Source organism: Zophobas morio, unplaced genomic scaffold (assembly GCF_036711695.1).
Source record: "Zophobas morio isolate AGI-343-1 ecotype UQ-CSIRO unplaced genomic scaffold, CSIRO_AGI_Zmor_V1 ptg000002l, whole genome shotgun sequence".
In the NCBI taxonomy this organism is placed as follows: domain Eukaryota; kingdom Metazoa; phylum Arthropoda; class Insecta; order Coleoptera; family Tenebrionidae; genus Zophobas; species Zophobas morio.
Genome location: NW_026972107.1, coordinates 3,370,593 through 3,394,049, shown reverse-complemented (window position 1 = coordinate 3,394,049; position 23,457 = coordinate 3,370,593). Strand labels below are relative to the sequence as shown.

Genomic DNA, 23,457 nt, shown 5'->3' with positions numbered 1-23,457 from the left:
CTCGAGAGCCTAGAAATACCTAAGAATAGAGTGTGGAACGCAGACGCTAGTCTTACCCCCTCCACTCGCGATTTCTCCGCTGACCCGCGATTTTGAAAATTCGCTGCAGCAGCATCCACTGGATCATTTTTAGGATCGCCGTTCCCATTTTATTTACGATTTTACGCGGCACTTTTATTTTATGGCCGCCAGTTTTGCGTTTTATGCCCGTGTGAACTGTGCGACAAAATTGTTAATTAGTCGTTCACTAGGAGCGGATAAAAATGGAAGAGGAACGTTATTTGTACAACTAAATTAGGTTTATCGAACGCGCACAATAAACGTTTACATTCCCGAATTTGTTTATTTCTGTAACGCGTAATGCTTGGGTTGATGTTGTGTTAGTTTAAAGAGAACGCGTGCCCTGTAATTGCCTGGGAACGATTTAAAACATTAAAAATGGTGATGTTGTTGTAACGTTGCTAACTCCATTACGCTTAAAAACTATCGAGTTTCGAGTTTGCAAAACTCTTCTTTATGAAGTTTTAAAGTAAACGCGTTATGAATGCAAGCGGAGTATTTTACATCACCTGCATTATGTTGTCACGAATGGAGTTTCCTCCGAAAACGGCGAAACTGAGACGACTGTAATTACATTCTCTTTTTCAAGTAATTTTCCACTTCGTTACTTCCAAATTATTAATCAAACTTAATAATAAAGTAATTTCCTCCCGACTGCAGCTTTTCTCGTCTGATAACATAAATTCATTAAAACCACTAGCTTGCCGTATTTATTAAGCACCTACTTAACGTTACGTGCAAAGATAATTAAAAAATAGGGCGTCGTTCGAGTTTAATGGAAAGTTTATAACAATCCATGGAAATTGCTACAAAAATGGCTCAAGTGGCTGCAATTTAGTAAAGAGATTGGTTAAAGAAGCTAGTGTTATTTCATTAAACGTAATAACAGCTCGCGCAACAATAACCGCTTTCAGCTCTAGTTTGGCTTCAATTGGCGCTTTACTTCTTTGTTGGCAGCTACAGGACTCGTGCAGACACGAAAATGCGTGTGTAATGAAGAAATTAATTTGACTGATGATAATTTCAAGCAGAGGCGTGGGAAATGATGCCGAGACATAGATCACTACACAGAAATGTGGAGGAGGCCACTCGTTCCCCACTAAATCAGTTACCACAGTCACGTAATAAGCACTTTTCTTTACTTCTTTTTCGTCGTGAGATATAGCTCGATGAAAACTTATGTTTTTAGAGACAGGTTGTTTTATTTGCTCTCGGTATTGTGTTATCACATAGTAAAGGTCCCAAATACAAGGTTCAAATTTCAAATATAGTAAATCCAGTGGACGACTGGACTTACTATAAAAAATTAAGAAATCTCACATTAGCAGCAATTAGACGAGAAAAAAGAGCTCTTCTCACTTTTCAGGCTCAGTCTATGAATAAACAAGGTTTGTGGGCATCCCTCAAACGTCTTAATGTCCAGCATTCTAACAAATTTTCGGATACATGTTCATTTAGCCCCAGTGAAATCAATGATTATTTTTCTTCAGTTTTTACTCCGCCACATAACTGTATGGATGCAACTAATGAAATTCTGAATAAAAAATACCGGGATGGAAGTAATTTCAAATTTTCGCTCACTACGGAAGGTGAGGTTTTAGACATAATTTCTGCTCTAAAATCAAATGCGTCAGGATATGATGGAATTACCCTTCAGATGATTAAATTATGCTTCTCTGTTATATGTAAACATATGGTTCATATTATCAATTGCTGTTTAGAGACTGTTTTTTTTCCACAAAGTTGGAAAATGGCCCTTGTCCGTCCTGTTCCCAAATCAACTGTTGTCAAATCGTTATCTGATTTACGGCCTATAAGTATCCTTCCAGCGTTATCAAAAATCCTTGAGAAAGTTATTTATAAACAGGTTTATAATTACATCTCTGCTGAGGGCATTCTAACAGAAGATCAATCTGGTTTTCGTACAGGCTTCAGTACAACTTCTATTTTAGCAGTCACAGTGGATGACTGTATAGACTCCATTGATAAAAGCTATGCATCTGTAGCTACATTTCTAGACTTCTCTAAGGCTTTTGATACGCTGGATCACGATCTACTATGTGCTAAATTGCAGTACTATGGTTTTGATTTAACTACGACTAATTTTTTTAGATCATATCTTTCCAATCGTTATCAACAAGTTGTGCTTGAATCAGGAAAATCTGAATTAGCATTAATTACATCGGGTGTCCCTCAGGGATCGATCTTAGGACCCATCTTATTTATTATATATGTTACAGCTAATATCCGAAATCCGTTATTATGCATAATAACTAGACATTTTAGGAATTATGCGTAATAACTAAACTTATCAGTTATTATGCATAATAACCGGAAACATTAGGAATTATGCGTAATAACTGAAATTTTCAGTTATTATGCATAATAACGGAAACGTTTAGGTAATATTGATAATAACTAATAAAGGAACAGGAATTATGCATAATATTTTCCAAAAAGCTACCCACCCTGCCTCGCTTTCCTCTACATATCACATGTACAGTTGATTTAAAAAAAAAAGCGACAAATTACAGTTATATAAACGTCATATTCCCTTTGCTTTTCATTGATTTATGAGAACCTGAATTGCTCATCTTGTCCCGTTTTTTTGAAATCAGCTGGACATATTATAGACCAGTGCCGAAGCCTTTGAAAATGGTAATAAGTGAAAAAAAATTAGAACAGGATGATACCCATTGGAAAAGGAAGAAAATATAACAAAAATAAAGAAAAACATTATTTACGGGCGATCTGAGGTCCGAAAGGGCAAGAGGGTGAGCTTTTAAGGGTAGAAAACGGTTTATCACGATTTCCGGCAAAACTAAGTCCTGTCGCAAAAAGTTAAATGGCAAAGTTGTAGGTAATGAAAAGATTTACAACTTTTGTATTTACACTTTCCTTACATAACCTCAAAATTTATGCAAAAAATGCAAATAACCGAGTTTTTGGTTTTTATTTTTGTCTCCCACAAAAAATTTTTTTTTAACGAAATTTGGTGAAAACTTACCTATTTATGTCCCAAACTCACTGTAATTTTTTTTATTCAAAATATTTATTTTTTTCCTTTATTTTGATTTAATATCGAAAAACCACCCTAATTTTCAATCGAAAATTCTCACGTCAAAATATTTGCTTTTTTAAAAAATCGGTGTGCTTTTTGTTCGCTGAAATCTCTACTTTCTGAAGGTGTAAAAAAATTATACATTACTATGGCAAATTTTCACAGGAAATGCAAAAAAACGAAAAAACTTGAATTCAAAAATTTGTGTTTTAATTATTATGTAAAATTTGGAGCTATTTATTAAAATGTACACGTTAATTACTCGAAAAATGTAATATTCCATGTTACATTGATATATAAAAAAATTGCAAATCGAAATATACTAGGAGTACTATAATTAACAACCAAATAAGTTAATACACTTAATACTTTATAAGACATCTACAATATTTTGTTAAAGTTGTAGGATAATTTTTAAATTATATCCATAGGTGCCTATTTAGTGCTATTTTAAGATAACCTACATACCTGAATGGCCTACGGAAAATTTTAGCCCATCAGAAGAATGAACACATCGTCTATAAAAATACACGTGCAGGCTGAGTTACTTGAAGAGAATCGTGACGAATTGACTTATTTAAAAAAAAACTTTTGGAATCTACAGACATAATTAAAATCTCGATAGAAACTGCCAGAGATACTAATAAAATTGTCATAGTTGTGGGTCAAGATATTTTGGTCCTTTTGAATCAATTGAATTCAAATAATTATGACATTTATTTTCTCAAACCAAGTTCTGGAAATGTAAAAGATCTATTTTTCACGTCCAATAGTTTCAAATATGAATCTTTCAAAAATATCGTTGCATTTCTGTATTGTTTTTCTAGTTGCGATACAATGTCTGGGTTTGCCGGAAAAGGAAAGAAAGACATCGTAAATTCATTGTCTTCTAATATATAAAATTCTCGTGTCACAGTGTGTGTAACCAAACTCTTCCGAAACGGTTTGACTGATTTTTATGAAATTTTCTGTCTATATTCGGTAGGTCTGAGAATAGGTCGCAAACTATTTTTATAACCCTAGGTGATAAGGGTGGCCCACCCAAAATTTTTTTTTGTTATTTTTCGGACAAAATTTGTTATTTTTATTTTTTTAAGATTTGGCTTCAAAAAATACATATAACCCTAAATTTTCACCCTTCTACCACCAACCATCATTTTGTAGTAACGATATTAGTATCTTTTCTTTCATCCACAGATACGCAATAGGGTTCAAGATGGCTGTTGAATATAATCATTCTCGTACGATAAATTCTTATGTATAATTTATACTTTAATTTAATTATAATTTATTTATTTTGATTTAATTTTTTATTTAACTACTAAATTATTCACTAGAAATAATTTATATGGCAAAACAACATTTGCTGGGTCTGCTAGTTAGACGATAAAATTTTGTCAAATTTGGCCAATATTTGTTATAAAAAACATGCAAACGAAGAATATATCGCAAAAAATGTATTACAATTCATCAAATATATTTATAAATGTAAAAATGACAATATAACACTAAGGGCCGGTTGCATAAACGCAAATCAAATTTAATCTCTGATTAACTCCATAGTAACGATTGTTATTATCATAGTTACAATTGTTCTTAATCAGACATTAAATTTGATTTGCGTTTATGCAACCGGCCCTGAATCAATTAAGATTTCTGAAATCAATTGGCAAGAATTAAATCATCATTCATATTGACAAATCTCCCACCAACAGAAGGCGTTTGTTTCATGGATTTTAAATTTTTGAGTTTATCAGTGTAACATGGAATCTTACCTTTTTTGAGTAATTATAGTGTAAATTTTAATAAATAACTCAAAATTTTACATGATTAAAAAAAATTCGAATTCGAGTTTTTCGTTTTTTTGGATTTCCTGTGAAAATTTGCCATAGTAATGTATACTTTTTTTTAGACCATCAGAAAGTAGAGATTTCAACGAACAAAAAGCACGCCGATTTTTTAAAAAAGCAAACATTTTGACGTGAGAATTTTCGATTGAAAATTAGGGTGGTTTTTCGATATTAAATCAAAATAAGGGGGAAAAATAAATATTTTGAATAAAAAAAATTACAGTGAGTTTGGGACATAACTAGGTAAGTTTTCACCAAATTTCGTGAAAAAAAACTTTTCTGTGAGAGATAAAAATAAAAAATCAAAAACTCGGTTTTTTGCATTTTTCGCATAAATTTTGAGGTTATGTAAAAAAAGTCTAAATACAAAAGTTGTAGATCCTTTTATTACCTAGAACTTTGCTATTTAACTTTTTTCGATAGGACTTGTAGTTTTGCCGGAAATCGTGATAAACCGTTTTCTACCCTCAAAAGCTCACCCTCTTCCACTTCCCGACCGGAGATCGCCCGTAAATTATTTTTCCTTTTATTTTTGTTATATTTTCTTCCCTTTCCAATGGGTATGATCCTGTTCTATTTTTTTTTTGTTCTCAAAATATCGGCCCTGGCCTATTAAGCAATATGCTTAATGACTAGTGTTTCAGGTATTATGCATAATTCCTTGTCCTCTCTTAGTTATTATCAATATTACCTAAACGTTTTCGTTATTGTGCATAATAACTGAAAAATTCAGTTATTACGCATAATTCCTAATATTTCCAGTTATTATGCATAATAACTGACAAGTTTAGTTATTACGCATAATTCCTAAAATATCTAGTTATTATGCATAATAACGTATTTCGGATATTAGCTGTAACATATATACTGCCCAATTGCTAAGCATGCCTTCATCAAGTAAAAAAAGAGCGTTTGCTGATGATACGCAACTTTTGCTTCATTTTCAGCCTTCCCTAGTTGAGGATGCGTGTAATGATGTAAATAAAGACCTTGTGAATATTGTTAAAGCTGCGTCTTCAATCAATTTAAAACTTAATGCTGATAAATGCAAACTAATGCATGTGCTTTGCACCTAAAAAACTCCGAATGGCTATTGCTAATAATATAGATATTAGAATTGGAAATAAGAAGCTGCCTGTTTTGCAAACTGTAAAGAACTTAGGTCTCTTTATTGATGATGATTTTAAATTTAAATCTCATATTTCGAACGTCATAAAAAAATGTTATTTGGCGCTAAAAATGCTTTATTCAAATTTTTTAATTTTGAACTTCAAACTCAGGAAAAAATTGTGTGAAGCGTTAGTATTATCTCATATTAACTACTGTTTTATAATATACTATCCATTTCTTGATTTTGTTGACAAAAATCGTGTTCAAAAAATTCAAAATAACTGCTGCCGCTTTATTTTTGGGTTGAGGAAATATGACCATGTGTCAGCCAAAATTCGTGAACTTGGGTGGATGAAGCTGGACATAGTATTTCAATATCATTTAGCAGTTTTTGTATATCGGTTGTTTAAAACTCCATCACCTCCGTATTTGCGTCGGAAGTTTCGCTCAAGACAAAGTATTTTAGATACTAATATACCACTAAGGAACCTTCAGCAGTTGTCAATGCCAAGATTTTTTACCTCTATTTTTTGTAAATCATTGTCATTTAACATTATTAAGTCTTATAATAAGTTTAATTCTGAATTGCTGTACTGTACTTCTGTGAACAGCTTTCGGAAAAAAATAAAAAACATTCTGTTGCACTCGGAATCGTCATAAATTTAGCTATCTGGGACGCCCATATTTGTAGATATATATCCTGTATCCAAATTATTAATATTTACTGTTAAATTATTGTGTGAATTATATATTTTTGTTGTGGTTATTATATACATATTTATATTATTATTTTCTTCATAACTATTGCATCTCTAAGTTAATTTTATTATTTTATTGTTTTTGCATTGAATATTTATTTTGTAAGGTTGAGTGGAATAGCCTATGGCTAGACTCCGCCTAATCATGTATTATTTTAACATGAATAAAGTCCTATGTATGTATGTATGTATGTAAATTTGGGACCTTTACTACTTGTTTTATTTTTTAATGATGTCCTCGAGAATCTTAATTGTAGAGCCTTTATATATGCAGATGATGTAAACATTGTAAGTGTTATAAATTCGATAGCAGATTGTTTTGATTTACAAGAGAATTTGGATAGATTGCTATTATGGTGTGACAGGAACATGTTGGAAGTGAATATAAAAAAATGTAAAATAATGAAATTTGGGAGAATTCCAAATTTGCATGAATTTTATTATAATGTTAAAGGCACTCCCTTAGAGTTATGTGATCAAGTGTTAGACTTGGGTGTTATGATGGACTCGAAATTAACCTTTGTTCCGCACATAGAAAACATTAGTTCTTCTGCACTAAAAATGCTTGGATTTATTATACGAAATACATCTGATTTTCAAAATGTATCATGTATTAAACTCCTATTCTATAGTCTTGTGAGGTCCAAACTGGAATACTGTAGCATTATCTGGAGTTCATTTTATCAAATACATATTAATACACTAAAAAATATATTAAGGAAATTTTGTAAGCACTTATATTTTAAAATGTTTGGACATTACCCAATACGGCATTATGAACAGCGTAAACTTATTTGGTCTGTTACTGAAAGTTCACTATATGCTAGGCGAAAAATATTTCCAAATAGGTATTTTCACAAAAAGTCCTCAATGGACAGATCAACAGTCTGTTGCTTCTCAATGAGTTAAACTTGTTAGTTCCTAGGATAGGATCCAGATCATACAACACCTTTTTCTACAGAATTCCGAATACACATCATCACTTTAACAGTCCACTGATTTCCAGCATAAGGTTGTATAATTGTCTTAGCTTAAATGAGTATATTTTCCAAATAAATTTTAATTCTTATACATTCAAGAAGAGAGTGTTAGCTTTTTATATAGATTATAATGGTGTTTTTACATAAATGTCTCTACGTTATAGGTATATATATTTATTTACTATGTATTTGTCGCATGTATTGATGTTTAATTTTTGTATCCATTATAGGCAACAATGCCTGTTGGATAATAAATTTATTATTTATTTATTTATTTATTTATTTATCATACGAAAGGAGCATTATTAAGTTATTTTAATACTTCTATGGAATTATCTGGAATTTGCAGGAATTGCCGAGACTTGTTGAAACTGTCTGGCAGTAACTCGGGTCGAGTCTGGAATCGTTTCTGTATTGACACTATCGGGATCTGAAGGCTCCGGTTTTCGGTTGCAAATTCCGGTCTGTTTGATGTTCGCGTCGGACATAAATTCTCGGCGAATTTCACCTTCCGCTTTGTTCGCGTGAAAAAACAAAAGCCCACTCACCTACTTTCCGCAATTCGACGTTTAGTCCATGCCCCTCTCCACCTGAAAAACACTCGAGATTAATTCATTATCCATTAATAAACAGAGGCCGTTTGTACTTTTTCCCCGATGTTCCGGAAGCGAGCAATCTCGTCTCGAGTTCATTCATTAAAACCCAGCCGAGTGAAAGATCACCTCTTCCCATCGGTATTGGCAGCGTTTCGCAATCACAATAAAGATAAATGTCCCCGTTATTTATCTATATAAAAAAAGCATTGCGTTGGTATTTTACTATCAGCGCGCACATATTTCACGTGGAAGTGCAGCAACATGATGGTAATAATAAATTTTCACCTCCGTCGAGTCGAACGTGCCTGCAGATGACAGCGCCGTCCCGAAAGATTATTAAAAAAGGCGTATCCAATTAAAGTTGATGATTAATTTGAAACACTGTAAACAATATCGACGCGAAATGTCCGATCCACTTTGTCATGCGACGAGCACGGTCCCAATAAATGCTCGCGTGTTTTTATCCCGACTACACCGGCGATCTAATTTGGGACAACATGCAGAAATGAAATATGGAAATGCCCGAAGTAGTCGACATCCGCGTATTATAACCACCACAACAAGAATACGACCCGTAAAGCCCACGTCCCCTATGTATATTATTAAATCGGCTCGCTGCGCTCGCTTGGCGATGCTTCCGATCGAACGCACCCCGGCTGGAATCGTTGGGCTGCGCAAACTGTCAAAGTGTCCTTCGACCGATAAGAGAAGGCATTAATTATTTTCTTAATCAACTAAAACGCTGCGTCCCGAGCTGCTAAATTATTCCAAATAAGAAGGAAACAAAATCGACTGACTCTAAATTGGGTTAAAGCAGATTGATTCGAACCGGCGGCGAAATTTTAGCAGGCTCGATCATGGAAGAAGGGTTGTGTGACAAAACTCCTCATCGATTTTACTTCTTATCTAATTAAAACTTTGAATTGGAGTTCACTTTCATCCGGTGTTTATTTTGACGCTGAGTTTCGAGTTTAAGTGCGCTTCCTTCGATGTTCGGAATTTGGCCCAGATTTGTGCTACGTTTTCTCAACGAAGTGCACGATTTTCTTGTGCATAAAACTACACAAGAGGTAAAGGTTAGTTAAAGTGTTATGCGAACGCCAGTTGATATGCGCGTGTATTGATCGGGAATGTTTTCAGTTTAATGGGAATATTCTTGATGTATTGTCTTTATGGGTCTTTAATAGTTTATAAACTCGATTATTGTCGTCGTAATATATTTTTTCCTTTCCACTTCTGTTACGCTTTAATGGCTTCTCCACTGTGCATCAATTATTTATCAAAATCTTTAAGCATTATTACAATATAATTGACATTCTTTGCAACTACGTCCTGTTTTTCACTCACAACCAGATATTATTTTGTTTTTTGTTCTCTATTATACAGGACTAATTATTTATTAGTAAAAAAAAAACGCAAATATGCGTCGGGTTAAATTATTTGACATTGACAAAATTAAAGTTTTGTTTACTGGATTAAAAAATACTGTGTGATAAATGAAGCTGAAAACTCGTAAAACAGTAAACGTCGAGATAATTAACTGTTGACAGACAAAAAACTACACCATCGAATCAGTTTGTCCGCAACGAAAATATCAACGCCTACTTTACGTGGAAAAGTTCGTGAATAATTAATGTCATCTGAGCGAAAAAAAAAAGGTCGTCAAGTCAGCCATGGAATTAACTTTTTTGACATTTGTATGGTCAGTGTAATACAAGAAAAATACTTAACATGGTTATTAATGTTATTTTCAAAATGGACTAGATGGAAGAATATCACGAACAATTTCTTATAACCTCACAAGCAGCTGTGTGACAGTGCCGATTTTTTTGTGTTGTTTTTGTAATAATTTGATAAAATTCCATTTGACAACAATGTTTGCCTGATATAAAGCGAAGGTGCAAAACAGCAAAAATGTTTGACGTAGTTAATTTTAGGCCCCCTGGTGTTTTATTTTACACCATGGGTACGTGTATTATTTTAGGAGCCTATGGAGATTTTTTTTGTAAAATATTGAAAACAATTTTGGGGGACCTTTTTGTACTATTTTTGGACAATTCTGACCTGACCTGTTTTTGACTAAATTTTGGAACACCGTTTTTTCTTTTGAAAAATTTAACGCAATCTTTAGGTTATAATTACGGAAGCTTCCACTGGCGGGATCAATACATGATCGTTTCCCGGGGTGGGACCGTGTTAATTGAGTTTTTGGGCACAACGTTTCGTACACTTTCGTAAGTGGCATCTTCAGAAGCAGGATTGAGAAATTAAAGAACTTATATATATTTAACAATAATAAGATTGCATTAAAACATATTTTAATAATTGACGGGAGTATGTACCAGTCACGAGCGGACGGATGGGACACTCTGTACATTTAAAAATATGTAATATTTTACTACTGCTGAACAATTATTACCTGAGTTAATTCAGAAATTTTCTTCAGATTGAAAACTTTGTACGAGATAAAAGCACATTCAGTTAGATTTTTTGGCTTAATTTAGGATTACCTTCTTTAATATATACAGGGTGAGACACCAAGAGCACAGCTATCGATATTTCATTAATTATTAAAGATCAAAATTATCCAATTCTTTAAGTAGGTATGTCATTTCCCAAAATTTCGGAAGGTAGAAATGTACAGGAAAAATAAGCTTTTGGTTAAGTTTCGAAGATGGTGGAAAATTTCGAAATTTCGAAGTTACGAAAAATTTTGCCTTTGAAAAAATCCTCAACGTGCCAATTCAAAAATATCGCGGTCCCGGTGCAAAATTTTAGAAATCGTAATTTTTTAATAAAGTCCAAAAAACCATCATATTGGTAAATTCTGGAATTTTGAAGTTTAGGAAAATTTTGATTTTACAAAAGTGGCCTAAAAATCCTCAAAAAATTCTGGGATTTGGGTTTCGACGTTTTGTTTCCAAAAACTGGCAGATTTCAATGAGCGATTCTGGAAAAATGGTAGGAGTTATGGCAGAAATGAGACCGAAAGTAACATCAGGAGTTCAAAATTTAGCGGGAAATGTATTTGGTCAAATTTTGAAGCTAGTTGAAAATTTTCAAAATTTTGAAGTATTGAAAAATTTTTGTTTTAAAGAAGTTGTCTAAAAATTCTCAAAAAAATTCTGGGACATACATTTCAACATGCCGATTCGAAAAATTAAGCGTTTCTATTGTCCTAAGATAATATTTTAGAAATATGGGGACTCAAATACAATTTAAACAAAATCCAAAAATCAGTCATATTATAATGTTCCATTCTGAAAAAATGGTAAAAATAACGAAAAAATCAAATTGAAAGTAACTTTGGAAGTCGAAATTTACAAATGTCGTCAGTTAAATTCCGAAGATGGTCGAAAAATTCCGAAATGTTTATTATAAGGCGAATTAAATTTGTAAAATTTTGGATTTGACAAAGTTATCTAAAAATCGTCCAAAATATACATTTCGACTGTTAATTCCAAAAATATAGCACCTCGGGCAAGATTTTTGGGAACATTCGGTATGAAATGCATTTTTTTTTAAATCCAAAAAGTTTGATATTTCAAGGGGCGTTTCTGGAAAAATGGTAGCCGTTATTAAAGAAATGAAGCCGAAATAAACTTCGAGAGGTTGAAATGTACCAGAATATGTATTTTTCTTAGAGGGTATATCATTTGCCAAAATCACTCTTATCCTAGCTAGTAGCTTAATTTTTTAAGTATGTAGTAAACACTAAAATTTCGCAAGATAGAAATGTACATGAAAAATAAGCCTTGGGTTGAGTTTCGAAGGTGGTGCAAAATTTCGAAAAATTTTGTTTTTGAAAAAATTCTCAACGTGCTAATTCAAAAACATCACGGTCTCGGTGCAAAATTTTAGAAATCGCAATTTTTTAATAAAATTCAAAAAACTATCATATGGGTGAATTCCGGAATTTTGAGTTTAGAAAAATCTTGATTTTGCAAAATTGGCCTAAAAATCCTCAAAAAATTCTAGGATTTAGATTTCGACGTTTTGTTTCCATAAATATGATTCAGGCGAAAATTTTAGAAATATTCGGTTTACAATGCAATTTTTTTAAAAATTTCAAACTTTCGCAGATTTCAATGAGCGATTCTGGAAAAATGGTAGGAGTTATGGAAGAAATAATACCGAAAGTAACTTCTGGAGTTCAACATTTAGAGGGAAATGTCTTTGGTCAAATTTTGAAGCTGGTTGAAAATTTTCAAAATTTTGAAGTATTGAAAAAGAAGTTGTCCAAAAATCCTCAAAAATCCTCCTGCTGGTTCGAAAAATAAAGGGTTTATTGTCCCGAGAAAATATTTTAGAAATATTCGGACCGAAATGCACTTTAAACAAAATTCAAAAATCCGTCATATTTCAAAATGCTATTCTGAAAAAATGGTAGAAGTAACGAAAAAATCAAATCGAAAATAACTTTGGAAGTCGAAAGGTATAAAAAAATGTCGTTAGTTACGTTTAGAAGATGGTCGAAAAATTTCGAAGGGGAAATGAAAAAGTTATCCAAAAATCGTCCAAAAAATTGTGGGAAATAGATTTCCCGGGGAAGATTTTGGGAATATTCGGTATGAAATGCAATTCTTTTAAATCCAAAAAGTCTGATATTTCAATGGGTGTTTCTGGAAAAATGGTAGCAATTATTGAAGAAATAAATAAAGCCGAAAAAAACTTCCAGAGGTTGAAATGTAGAGGAAACTGTCTTTGACTAAGTTTCGGAAATAATACCAGAAGAGTTTCGCCTCTGGTATGGTTGACATACTGAGTACCCGTGCTCTTTTGCCTTATTCCTAATTTCTCAACCCTGCTCCCGAAGATGCCACTTACGAAAGTGTGCGAAACGTTGAGCCTAAAAACTGTGTTAGTCCCAACCCGGAAAACAATCATGTAATCTTTGGGTTCTAGGTATTCCTGTTTGGAAAGAATTTGAAAGTGTTTTTCTTATAATAATTTAAATAAATTTCGTAGAGGATATGCCATTTGCAAAATCAGTTTTATCTTAGTAGCCGATAGCCCCGCCGACCCACCCTTTCTCTTTTCTTAGAGGATATGTCATCTGCCAAAATCAGTCTTATCCTAGCTAGTATCAGCTAAGATAAGACCGATTTTGGCTAATGAGGTCTCTTATAATGACATTTTTAGTGAAAAATTATGTGTTAGGCTAAATGTGTTGTTGTAGGTATTTTACTTCTTTATCCAGAGTTTTTTTTGGTTAATAGGTATATTCATTTTAAAATCTTAATTGGTATTTTTGTATGCATATACCATATACATATAGTATTTGCATAGGGAAATATCGACTTTATAATTAAGCTCCGCCCCCCGGGCTTACGACGAATAAAAAAGTCATCAGAATTGAGCTAGGGCGCGTGGGCGGGGCTTATATTTTGCCTTTTTTCTTCTTAATATACATAGCCATCTTTTCGCAACAAGAATAATTTAAAACATGGATAAAATGGTACATTTTTGCAAGTAAATATAGATTTTGCAATTATATGGCGGAGTCTAATGGCAAAATAGATATTTCTTTATACAAATTTTCAAAAAAGAATTCTATACATATTAAAACAAAAAGGCAAAATGTAAGTGAAAGTTCTTAGGAACTTAAAACACGTTTAAAATGGCAAATTTTTGTAAGGAAATATGGATTTTTAAAATAGGCTCCGCCCCTAGGTCTGATAACGAAAGGAAACTTCATTACTATGTAGATCAAGGCAGGTATGGGGTGGGGCTTAATCTTTGGCTTTAATGTTTTTTTAATATACATAGTATTCTTTAAACAATAGGACACTCAAAAACACGTTTTTAATTTCTCGTAGAAAAATAAGGATGTTGCAGTTAAGCTCCGCCTTCTTGGCTCACGACGAATAAAAAAAAATCATCACAACTGAGACAGGGTGGGTGGGCGGGGCTACATTTTGCCTTGTTTTCTTAATATGTGTAGACTGATTTCGACGACAAGAAACTTAAAACAAAATAGTAAATTATTGCAGTAATCAACTTAAATCCTCTACTTTTCTTCTACAAATCCTTTAAATACGGCAGTAGTTGATGTTCAACTACTACAAAAAAATTACTATCAACGGCAACTTGGCAACGCAGTTTATAACGTCAGCGGAAACGGCAACTGCAACGGGAACTTTAACACCAACAGCAAGTTTATAATCAAAATCCACAAGTGTAACAACGTTAGAAAAAGCTATTACGAAATACTTTCCTACATTTAGAGGAAGTAAGTTATTGTCTGTCCAATCATACAAGGTGTCCAGATCAAGTTGTAACTCCAATGCAACAGACTGAATTGTTTTAAAGATCTTCAGGTTATCAGCTTAAAAAAGAAATTAGAATATCGAAAACTGGATGATAAATCATTTCTAAATAGTAACAACAAAATAGGCCCACAATGAGACCCTTGTGGCACACCTGACAAAACAGGATAAGTCCTTCATAAGTTTTCAATTCTCTATTGAACCATCTAGGACATGAAGATCTAATAACTTGGATACGTTAAAAAAATTCGAGACTTTCTCATCTAAACTAAGGCTATTAAAAAGATTCTCCCAATTGATAGAAGCATAAAAATCATTAAGCAATTGATAATTATCATTTGGAAAATCATAGACTAAAGATTTGAAGTTATTCTTTTAATATGATACGAATAATCAAGTGACCAGCAACATGGAATATAAAGAACAGTATCCTTAAAAATGGGGTCTTCTGCAGTACCAACACGCAAACCATCAATATTAGAAAACACAAGATCCAAAAAAATTCATTTGACTCAAAATCAAAAAAGAATATGCTACATTCATTAGTTTGAAACAGTCGCCAGATAGACCACCAAGACCAGCATTCAGATTAAGGTTAGTCAATTAAAGTTGAGGAAGATTAAAATCTCCAGCAATAACATACTGATGATCAGAAAACAGTACGAAAAGTGATTCTAAATCAACACAGGATTATCGTAAATATCAATATCCGACGAAGGTGGAAATCGATATTAAATTCAAAAATTTAACCCAAGGTAGATCACGGAAAATTTATAAAATTAAAAGGAGCACAATATATTTACTTCACTACTGCATTCAAGCAATTATTGACCTTTGTGTTAGTTAATGCGGAATTTAGTTAGCATCAACAAACTGAGACTCCTTTAGATGCCGACGATATAAAACTCTACACAAAAAGAACCTTTGCTAGTTATTTTTTACAAGTCCAGACTGATTAAAACATAGAAAAACATTATTATAACGCAGGAAAATAGCTTTTAACTTTTCTAGACGTTTTTCATAGCCTCTAGGAAGAGTGTTTTTGGCGTCGGTGCTTGTTCCATCCGCCACTTCTTTCTCATAGTTTTTATAAAAGGTCCTGATAAGGCTGATGCTGTAAGTAAATAGTGTTGACGAGTATTTGCATAATAAACAGCGTAATCTAAGTGTAATCAGTTTTCTAAATTTAGACTTTATCTGGTAGCGTAAAAGACTATTATATATTCTATAAAGCCAATAAATATTAGAATGGTCCAATCATAAAATGAAAGGAAAAAATGCCCGACTTTTGTCGTCCTGTCCTGCCGATGAAATTGTATACAACCATAACAATAGCTTCCATATTTGAAAGAATTAATAAATATCCCAAAACATCAATCCAACGTCACATTAATCTGATTAAAGTTCCCAAGCCCCACGACCTTCCCCCTTATTTATGCCCTCGTAAAAATTTAACCTTGATTATAAATTAATACTCCCCCACAAACACATGTCACAAATTCGTAAAATTCCCCAAAAAAAAACCCTAGGAATTCTTTGCCCCTTCGGCACCCCTAAAGATACGATTTTATCAACAAGGCAATAAATAGATACGCCCCTGAACCCCGTAATTGTTTCCACTCGAAATTAGTTTTCACCCGAACTTTACGATCCCCCGAATTAAATAACAAAAATAATCCCGGCGCATCCACCATTCCCCGCAATAAAAACTTTTAGCGCCCGACCTTCGCGCCCGGTGCACGCGAATCCTACGCAATCGCACTTTCGCAATTGAGGCTCCGATCGCTTTTAGTTTTTAAGAAAGTTTCGTGATCCGGCCTGATTAATAAATATTCAAATCCATTGTGATCTTTCGGAAAGTTTAATTTATATCGGGTTTTCTATGCAGTCGCGTGTCGGCTAAACATTTCGGCATAAAGTGTCACTGTCAGATATGGAAGTTTTGCGTTTTCGGGGTTCCACGTTGCATGCGGCGATCGTATTTCGAATACGTTTAGTTTTTTTGGCCGGAGAAACGTAACGGCTTCTCGCGGTTATCAAACGCGGTACTTAAATAACGATAATTGGTTTCGCACGTCTGATAATCGCTCGCGAAGTCGCGACCGAATTTATAACTTCATAAACGATGTTTTGAGTGCAAATTTCGTAGGAAAAAATTGTTGTTGTTGCGGTTGGAAACTGCGTTTTTCAATTAAGCATGGGAAGTTCATCAAATGTTTAAATGATTTTTGTGCTGTTTTATAGCTGCGCGAATCAAACAACGTTTTATTTACGTTGCGGATGAACAAAAAGTTTGATCGATGCGAAATTTTTCATTTTTATGGGTTGTTATATTTACGTTTATTATTTACTTTGTCTCGTACGTTTATAAATAAAATCTCTGAATTTTGTTAGTAAGCGTTATAAATTCACTATAATCAGTCCTTGTTTCGCCATTAAAATCCTGATGGTATCGCTAGGATTGTAAATTTCAGCATGTTATGCTGACAACAAAAGGTTTTAGGCGAAATTTAAACAGGTAGACGAATACATTTATGAATGGTTTGAATAAATCGTGTTTTTAATTCTGCAGAGGCATGTTTTATTCAAATCTGTAATTTTATAGTGTATCGGACATGTTTGCGCATAAAACATGAATATTTATGCACTGCTTGGCTGCATTAGAAGTCAAAGCTAAGTAAACAAGATCGGTTTACAAGGCATACGAAACTACGAGACGCAGTTTTCATATTTATAAATGTTTAGCAGATGCCGCAATTTATATGCATGAATTGTTGATTGTAACATCACTTTATACTAAACGATGAGATCGAATGGTCTGCTGATAATCACCGACAGAATTAAAATCCATCCGGTGTAGCGCAAGGTTCACATTGTGGACTTACATTGTTTCAAATTTTCATTAACGATTTGATATCTGGATTTCAGCACTCAAACTTCTTATTTTATGCTGACGATCTGAAATAATTCCGGACTACTCAACCTGTTGATGACGCTTTAGAATTTTAAAAAATTGGGTGAAAGTTCTTTTGACAGAACTAAAGTACAGTCGAACAAATACAACTTCGAAAAATTATTAATTATTATCAACTTTAACTTTGAGAATTCTTTGTTTTTCATCTTTCTAGTCAGTTTTTCCATTTAATTTTTGGCACCCTTGGAACCCTCGAATTTTTGAAACATTTAGAGAAGACTGAATTTTCACAGAATTTGAAATATTTTCACAAATTCTGTAAAATGTTTAGAATTTCTAGAATTGAGTAAATTTTTGAAGTTTCCAGAAGTTCCAGTTTTTCTAAATGTTATAAAAATATCAGTCTTCGGATATGCCAGAATTCAATATTTTCCTCAGTTTTCAAGATTTCTAGGTCTTCCAGATTTTTCACACTTTCTAGATTTTCCAGATTTTGTGAAATCAATAGACCCCAAGAGTCTTTAAATCTTTGAAATTTTTGGATTTATAGAAATTAGAGCTAACATTCTTCAGATTTCTACGATTTTTAGGATTTTTGTTTTGATTAGAGTTTTTGGAATCTTTAAAATTTTTGTCACGTTAAGAGTTCCTGCGTTTTTTACAAATTATAGAATATTTAAAATATTTGGAACAGAATCTTAAAAACCCCTTTAACGTTTGTGTCCTTAGAGTGTTTAGAATCTTTACCGTTTTCAGAGTCCTTAGAGTCTTAACAATCCTTGGAATTACTTGAAATTTGATAACTTTTAGAATTTTTATAATTTTTAAGATTTTGTTGAATGTTACTTCAATTTAGAACCTAAAACTTTAGTTTATTTAGCATCTTTGGTGTCTTTACAATTCGTAAATTCTAGTGTATGAAAACTTTAAGATTTTTAGAATGTGTCAAGTCTTTAAAATTTTTGAGATTCAATATTTTTTTATTTTCTTTTAATTTTTGTGGATTTTCGTAATTTGCAAAATTTTCAAAATTTCCAGAATGTTTAGATTTTCCGAAGTACACAAAATGGCCAGAATTTCCACATTTCCCAAAATTTCTAAGCCTACCAGATTTTTCCCACACTTTCTATATTTTTTCAGATTTCCCAAGATTTATAAATCTCAATAGTTAAATCTTTAGAATTTTTGGAATCTCTAGAATCTTTACTGTTTCCAAGATTTATAAGATAATAAATTAGGGTGTTCCAGGTCTTCAGTGCTAGAAAACATTTTTCCGACCTCTACGATTTTTAGGTCTTTAAAGATTTTTGTTTTCCTTTTAAAGTCTTTGGAATTTTTAGAATCTTTGGGTTTTTGGAATTCCTCTAGAACCTTTAGAATCTTTCAAGTATTCGAAACAGAATTTTAGCTTTTGACCCCCGTAGAGTCCTTAGAGTCTTTAGACCCTTTAGAGCTTTTAAAATCTTTAGTCTTTAGACCCTTTAGAGTCTTTTCAACCTATGGAAATTTTGGAACACTTTGGGAATTACTAGGAGTTTTATAAAGCCTAAAATTCTGCAATTTATAGGATCATTAGTACCCCCAGGTTCTTTAAAATTTTTAAGATTTTATCGGATCTTTTTTTTTATTTAGAACATTAGAACTTTAGTTTATTTAAGGCCGGTTTATAGAAAGCGAATTAAATATTTAATCCTCGATTACTTTAATAGAGGATTAAAATGCAGAATATGAGCCTGTGATTGGTTAAAACCTGCACATTGCCTAGCAACGGACCTGGATTAAAAATTAATCCCGAATTAACCTTAATTCGCTTTCTATAAACCGGGTCTTAGAACCTTAAGTGTGTATACAATCCATGAAAGCTTTTATACGTTTTGAATCTTTCAAACCCCTGGAAACTTTGCAATCTTTGGAATCTTTAGAATCACTAGAATCATCTTTAGAACTTTCAGATTTTCATTATTTTAAGATACTTCACTATCTCTAGAATTTTAAATATTTTTAGATATTTAGGATTTTAGTCACCTTTCCAATTTTTATATTTTTGAAATCTGTGGAGTCTTCCGAATTTTTCAAATTTTTTGAAATTCCTTAAATCCTTGTAGTCCTTCGAGTCTTTGGCATCGTTGAAAGCCTTAAAACCCTTAATTTTTGAAATGTTTTAAACCTTTTAAATATTTCAAACACTTGGAAACTTTTGGAATTTTGAGATTTAATAATTTTTTATTTTGTTTTAATTTTTGGGAATTTTCGTAATTTGCAAAATTTTCCAAATTTCCAGAATGTTCAGGTTTTCCAGATTAGCCCAATTTTTCAAAATTTCCGAAGTACACACAATGGCCAGAATTTCCACATTTTCCGAAATTTCTAAAATTATCAGGCTCCAGTTACACCAGAATTTTGAGTCAAAAGTTTCAAGATTTCTAGGTCTGCCACATTTTTCCCACACTTTCTAATTTTTTTCAGATTTTCTAAAATTTATAAATTTCAAGAGTCTAAAGCTTTCGAATTTTTTGAATTAATTTCTGGAATTTTTGGAGTCTTCAAGATTTATAAGATAATTAGGGTGTTCAAGGTCTTCAGTGCTTTTAGTTTTTGGAATTTTAAAAATCTTTGGCATTTTAAGAGTTCAGCTGATATTTAGAAACTTTCAGAATCTTCGGCTTTTTGGAATGTCTCTAGAACCTTTAGAATCTTTAAAGTATTCGGAGTAGTTTTAGCTTTTGACCACTTAGAGTCCTTAAGGATTTTCAGACCCTTAAAAATCTTTAGTATTTAGGCCCTTTAGAGTCTTTGCAATCTATGGAAATTTTGAACACTTTGGGAATTACTACGAGTTTTATAAAGCCTAAAAATTTCTGCAATTTCTAGGATCATTAGTACAAGATCTTTAAAATTTTTAAGATATTATTGGAACTTTTTTATATTTAGGACATTAGAACTTTATTTAGAAACTTAAGTGTCTTTACAATTCGCAATTTCTAGTGTATGTAATCCGTGAAAGCTTTTGTACATTTTGAATCCACTCTGGAATCTTTAGAGTCTCTAGAATATAGAATCACTAGAATTTCATCTATAGAGCTTTCAGATTTTCATTATTTGTAGATATCTCTAGAATTTTAAATATTTTTAGATATTTAGGATTCATATCACTTTTCCAACTTTTAAATTTTTGGAATCTGTCGAGTCGTCGAAATTTTTAAAATTTTTTAAATTCTTGAAATCCTTGTGGTCCTTAGAGTCTTTGGCATTGTTGAAAGCCTTAAAACCTTTAATTTTTGAACTGTTTGAAACCTTTTAAATATTTCAAACATTTGGAAACTTGGAATTTTGAGATTTAATATTTTATTTTATTTTAATTTTTGGGAATTTCCGTAATTTGCAAAATTTTCATAATTTCCAGACTGTTTCGATTTTCCTGATTAGCCCAATTTTTCAGATTTTCCGAAGTACACAAAATGGCCAGAATTTCCACATTTTCCAAAATTTCTAAAATTATCAGGCTCCGGTTACACCAGACTTTTGAGCCAAAATTTTCAAGATTTGTAGGTCTAGCACATTTTTCCCACACTTTCTAAATTTTTTCAGATTTTACTAAAATTTTTAACTCTTAAGACTCTAAATCTTTGGAATTTCTGGAATCTCGGAAATTTTTACAGTCTCAAAAATTTATCAAATAACAATTAGGGTGTTCAAGGTCTTCAGTGCTTTTAGGAATTATAAAAATCAAAGAAAACATTTTTCCGACCTTTACGATTTTTAGGTCTTTAATATTTTTGTTTTCCTTTTAAAGTATTTGGAATTTAAAAATTCTTTGGCATTTTAAGAGTTCACGCGATTTTTACAAGTTTTAGAATCTTTGACTTTTTGGAATTTCTCTAGATCCTTTAGAATCTTTGAAGTATTCGAAACAGAATTTTAGCTTTCGACCCCTTGGAGTCCTTCCTTAGAGTCTTTAGACCCTTTAAAATCTTTAGTCTTTAGAGTATTTAGCCTTTAGACACTTTAGAGTCTTTCCAGTCTATGGAATTTCTGAACACTTTGGGAATTCCTAGGAGTTTTTTTTATACAGCCTAAAATTTCTGTCTAGGATCATTAGTACCCCCCGGTTTTTTTAATTTTTAAAAGTTTCTTGGATCTTTTTTATATTTAGAACATCAGAACTTTAGTTTATTTAGAATCTTAAGTGTCTATACAATTCGCAATTTCTAGTGTATGTAATCCGCGAAAGCTTTTATACAATTTGAATTTTTCAAACCACTGGAAATTTTGGAATCTTTGGAACCTTTAGAATCTAGAATCACTAGAATCATCTTTAGAACTTTCAGATTTTCATTATTTTTAGATACTTCAGTTTCTCTAGAATTTTAAATATTTTTACATATTTAGGATTTTTATCACCTTTCAAATTTTTAAAATTTTTTTAAATTCCTGAAATTCTTGTAGTCCTTAGAGTTTTTGGCATCGTTGAAAGCCTGAAAACCTTTAATTTTTGAAATGTTTGAAACTTTTTAAATATTTTTTTATTTTCTTTTAATTTTTGGGAATCTTCGTAATTTGCAAAATTTGAAAAATTTCCAGAGTGTTGAGATTTTCCAGATTAGCCCAATTTTTCAGATTTTCCGAAGTACACACAAAAATTATCAGGCTACAGTTACACCAGAATTTTGAGCCAAAATTTTCAAGATTTCTAGGTCTACCACATTTTTCCCACACTTTCTAAATTTTTTCAGATTTTCTAAAATTCATAGATCTCAAGAGTCTAAATCTTTAAAATTTTTGGAATCTCTGGAATCTTTAAGACAGTTTCCAAGATTTATAAGATAATAATTTGAGTGTTCAAGGTCTTCAGTACTTTTCGGCTTTATAAAAACTAAAGAAAACATTTTTCCCATCTTTGCGATTTTTAGGTCTTTAAGGTTTTTGTTGTCTTTTTAAAGTCTTTGAAATTTTTAAAATTTTTGGCATTTTAAAGAGTTCACGCGATTTTTACAACTTTTACAATCTTTGGCTTTTTGAAATTTCTCTAGAACCTTTAGATCTTTCAAGTATTCGAAACGAAATTTTAGCTTTTGACCCCTTAAGTCTTTAGAGTCTTTAGACCCTTTGGAGCCTTTAAAATCTTTAGCCTTTAGAGTATTTAGTCTTTTGACACTTTAAAGAGTTTCGAATCTATGGAAATTTTGAACACTTTGGGAATTACTAGGAGTTTTATAAAACCTAAAGATTTCTGCAATTTCTAGGATCATTAATTAGTACACCCAGAGATTCTTTAAAATTTTTAAGATTTTATTGGATCTTTTTTATATTTAGAACATTAGAACTTTAGTTTATTTAGAACCTTAAGTATCTTTATAATTCGCAATTTCTAGTACCTACATGTAATTTCGTGAAAGCTTTTATACATTTTGAATCTTTCAAACCAGTGAAAACTTTGGAATCTTTAGAATCTCTAAAATCTAGAATCACTAGAATTTCTATCACCTTTAGAGCTTTCACATTTTTATTAATTTTAGATACTTCAGTTTCTCCAGAATTTTAAATATTTTTACATATTTAGGATTTTTATCACCTTTCCAATTTTTTATTTTTGGAGTTTGTGGAGCATTCGAAATTTTTGAAATTTTTTTAAATTCCTGAAATCCTTGTAGTCCTTAGAGTCTTTGGTATCGTTGAAAGCCTTAAGGGGTCAGCATATTTGGGAGTTTCACAACATTTGGAATCTTTCCACAAATTCGGTCAGAATTTTAGAATTTCTGTAATTTCTAGAATTAACATTGTGCATATTTTACATTTATTCGGCAAAATTATAAAATGATCGACTTTTATCACACAAATTTTGGTTAGTTTTGCCATCTA

The 23,457-nt window shown here is 32.0% G+C and overlaps 1 protein-coding gene across 3 annotated transcripts in view; it reads right to left on the bottom strand.

Moving 5' to 3' along the window:
• The window catches only part of LOC135124538 (leucine-rich repeat, immunoglobulin-like domain and transmembrane domain-containing protein 2), a 243,474-nt gene that overhangs the window by 87,655 nt on the left and 132,362 nt on the right, over positions 1 to 23,457 (bottom strand). For all 3 annotated transcript variants that reach the window (XM_064049680.1, XM_064049691.1, XM_064049670.1), the window contains one exon: positions 8,368 to 8,409. The gene's annotated coding sequence lies outside the window, so the exon portion shown is untranslated. The remainder of the gene's footprint in view (positions 1 to 8,367; positions 8,410 to 23,457) is intronic.